General features: G+C 38.0%; 1 long non-coding RNA gene across 1 annotated transcript; it reads left to right on the top strand.

The window, feature by feature from the left end:
- The first annotated feature begins 2,631 nt into the window (after positions 1–2,631).
- On the top strand, positions 2,632–3,403 carry LOC112847313 (uncharacterized). Its single transcript, XR_003220793.1, has 3 exons — positions 2,632–2,694; positions 3,175–3,210; positions 3,307–3,403. It is a non-coding gene; the product is annotated as an uncharacterized LOC112847313 (long non-coding RNA).
- Positions 3,404–3,923: the final 520 nt, after the last annotated feature.

The raw sequence follows: 3,923 nt of genomic DNA, 5'->3' as shown, positions 1-3,923 counted from the left end.
TATGAGTATCAAACGCAACAACACTTTTCCAAGCTTCACTTAAAAAAAGATGACAGCTTGCCCTTAGACAGCCAGCAATGTGATGCGATTCAGACTGACAAAAAAAAAGGAGTGCTTAGTTTGGCAAAAGAAAGGTTTGACTGGCTATTTCTTGAAAGAGAGATGGAGGAGCACATTCAGCTAGAGATAACAGCCAGACAGGATTCAGGAAATATAGGGAGAATAACACCCAAATCCTTCTCATCTTCTGGTGCCTGGTAATAACAAATTATTCTGGACAATTTGATCCCATTCCCACCTACACAACCTTGCAAAAAACCCAAACCCAACTCTTCTCAAATTGCTTGTTTGTCCTGTAATGAATGCATGCAGTGATATCTATTTCCTTATTTTTCATATCGCTACAAATCCAACTACAAAGGGAAGCATTTGCGATATAGCTCAAAAATACTGATGTATTTGGAAGCAGAAAGAAATGTATTAAACTGAGCTCACAAAAATATCTCAGTATGACATCATGTCAGGCACATTTAATGGTATTAGTGAAGATAAATCTACCAATAAATATCAAAAATGGCTCCAGTAAAAACAAGCTAAATCACCCAAACATTTTTTTTAGCACAGAGTTGCATGATAAATCTTTCCCTTAAGTCTCTCTCCTCTGCAGCGAGTGGATCTGGTATCCTGCTCTGCTGGTCTTTATGTATCTGTATCCACAGGACATCATACATTATAGCAGTGATTCTCATCCTTTGAGCCCCTCACGTGTATCATAAATCACTGGTTGGGACTCGTTCCGAGCCAAAATGACAGTAAACCATAAATACAACACACTGTGTCTTATCCAGCATAATTTTAAAAGCAGTCTATGGAACAATCCCAGGTTTGAGAATCCTTAGTATGACTAAGCATTAGCTTAAGTTTCCACAAAGAGCAGTAAAGTACTGCACTGCTGAGGAGGTTGAGGACTAATACTATTAAACATCTCTCAACTCCATTCAGCTGCGATGTGTGGTGAGCACATGTGTGCTTGCTTTTTGTTTGTGGTGCCATTGTTCTCAATGTTGGCATCTTTACACAGCTGCAGAGTGCAAACAAAATCGCTCTTCATCAGAACATCGAATACAAGTCGTGCACAGCTCACATCAACTGCATGAAAGGTTCCTTTTTTAGGGGCTGTTTATTTATTGTCTTCCCTTCCTGACTGGTGGGTGGGAAGACCCTTTTTACACTAGAAATGGATCAAATAACTGGGTAATGGGTGGCTGTACCTCAGGAGGTACAGGTGAGCAGGTGTATTATACTTGGGCAAAGATACTAAACCCCAAGTTGCTCTCCGATGATTTCACTGACGTGTGAATGTTAGCTAGAAAGCACCTAGGTATAGAAAAAAGTACTTAAATGAATGGGTGTGAATGGCTGAATGAGGCGTGTCATATACAGCGCTTTGAGTGCTCAAGTAGTAAAGCACTATACAAGAACAACTCCACTTGGGATATATAAGAACCAGTAATTTGAACAGTCCCATTAGCACTGTGGGTGTCTTTCAGATCACTGTTTTGTTTTTTTAGGCAGTAACTTTAGAAGTAAGCAGTTAGACAGAGTTAGCTACCAGATGGTGAACATTTGGACTACCAACCGGAGCTAAAAGTTGAAGGAATAGAGATCACTGAATGTATCAGGTCAAATGGCAGCGTCTGTCCCAGTATGATGTCCAGTTTTATTCATCTGAAACCTGAGGCTACAGATTAAGACTTAATCTTCTGTATCCTGATGTTACTGGCACCAATGATGATTAATAGGAGTGGACAGATTCCAATATCGATAAGCTGCATCAGTAATGTTGACTGACTAGTGGCTAATGGTGGAGTGTGGCCATTTGCAGGCAGAGGAGGCTACACACTATCACAAATGAGGATGGGGAATTGAACCGTTTACCTGACACCTAGTAGGCATCCCACTTTAACCTGTATGTAATGCTATTTGCCATTATGGTACCAAAACATTATGCTGTTTTTGGAATTCCTGGCACAGTGGAGCAGCGGTTAGTGCTGTCTGCTTTACAAGAAAATTCCGGATTTTAACCTCCTGCTCAGCGTGATTGGAAATTGGCTATAGGAGTGAGTGTGTGTGTTGTCCATCTTTCTGTGTTGACCTGATTAGCAATTTGCCCTTAAGGTCAATAAGTGTACAGTGTACAAACAGACAATGTCTGTATATAAACTAGATGAAAAAATAACTATTTTATACATATTATATGTATTCTTATGTAAACTAGTTTAGTTAATAAATTAATAAGATGAATTTTTCCCATGCACTTGTACAGTTATAAATTTAAATTAGCTTGATAAATGTAATTATGCAGCTGAAATTCCCTGATTTTATTCCTATGCTTTTTGTTATTTGTGATATTAGCTATCGCAGCCATGCAGCTGAAATTCCCTCCTTTGAATGAATGAAAAACCATTAAGGCAAACATTAAAGTAGTTGTTTTATTTTTGTATTTGGTGGTTGTTTTGATCTGTTTCACATTAATTAAGTAAGCTTTGTATAATTCAATTCTTTAATTACTCATGAATTATTATAGATATTAATCTAACATTAAGCGGTGTCGGCTCCTTTTGTCACTACAGAGATAAGAGTGCTCCCGGTAACCTTGTTAAATTGAAGAATGTAATACCTTCCTTCATCAAGGTTAGAACTCTTTTCATTAATATGAAAAAGAACTGCCGGGGCTTGTATTTTAATACCTCTGATTTAGAAATGGCAGCACATTTTCTTCATGTTTTACAAGAAGATCAAACTCTCTTTTCTCCTTCTTGCCGCATAAAGTTTATTTTCATTCACTTGTTTTTTCAGACTTCTTTAAATCCATCTTGATCTTTCTTTTCAGCCCCTGTCCTCAAGCAGACTGTTTCTGAATCTACTGCAATAAGATTTTCATGATTTACTACCACATTCACTTCCAACACAGACTGTGTAAACACTGTAAAATGTTTCTGGTATTTTTGCAGTGAAGAAATTGTTTCTGCTGCCAAATAATTTTCTGTCCACCGACTAACTGTTACACCTCTATTTGCGTAACTAGTTATGTAGTTTTATGTATACTAAAGCATCAAAAAATCACATATTTCAGGGAATCATTGTACTTTCAACTACCACTTCATTTTACAGATAGCTTGACCGGCTCATGCTGAAGGTGACTTTCTGGTGAGTGCATGTGTTGATTGAATTTGGGGTATGGATTTCATAATACCAGAAATTTGTTTGATTCTATGAGATAAACTTTACAATTTCCCTTATCAGTTTTGATCCCTGCAGCATATCACATCATGAGCTGTTGCTATATTAACCTAAACAGGCGTACATAAACCTTTGTGGACCCTGTGTGGAGCAGTGCTGCTACAGGTGACAAACAGTAACGGCAACATTTCAGGATGTGAAAAATGTGACAACACAAAGTAGAATTCAGCGTACAGATCCAGATGACGCTCTGCTGCACCTGCTGTTGTTGTCGGTTATTGTTATTTTCGAAAAATGATCCAGTGCTAACGGCAGCTACTTTCATACAAACAGGTCGTGCCACGCAATGGATGACAAAGAGAGCAAAGAAGCTGCTGTTGGGGAGAAATGAGAATTCTTCTTTATTCAAGCAAACATGGGAAGACTGATGATGACCGGGAGAAAAATGGCAGTTTACACAAAAAATACGCTTTTTTTTAGTGTCAGTCTTGTTTATGACAGCCCATTTCTTTCTTTGAACACTGTAGGATCATCATATAGTCTTTAGATAACCTAACTCTTTGGTAAGGATGTTGGTATCATCACCCTGCATTAACAGCACAAAGATCATACATGGAAGTAAGGCATGAAACAGCATGTGTATAAATGTCATTTATTTAAGGTTACTTGTTTATTACGAC

Source organism: Oreochromis niloticus, linkage group LG7 (genome assembly GCF_001858045.2).
Source record: "Oreochromis niloticus isolate F11D_XX linkage group LG7, O_niloticus_UMD_NMBU, whole genome shotgun sequence".
NCBI classification, from domain to species: domain Eukaryota; kingdom Metazoa; phylum Chordata; class Actinopteri; order Cichliformes; family Cichlidae; genus Oreochromis; species Oreochromis niloticus.
This window is presented reverse-complemented; position numbering and strand designations above follow the sequence as displayed.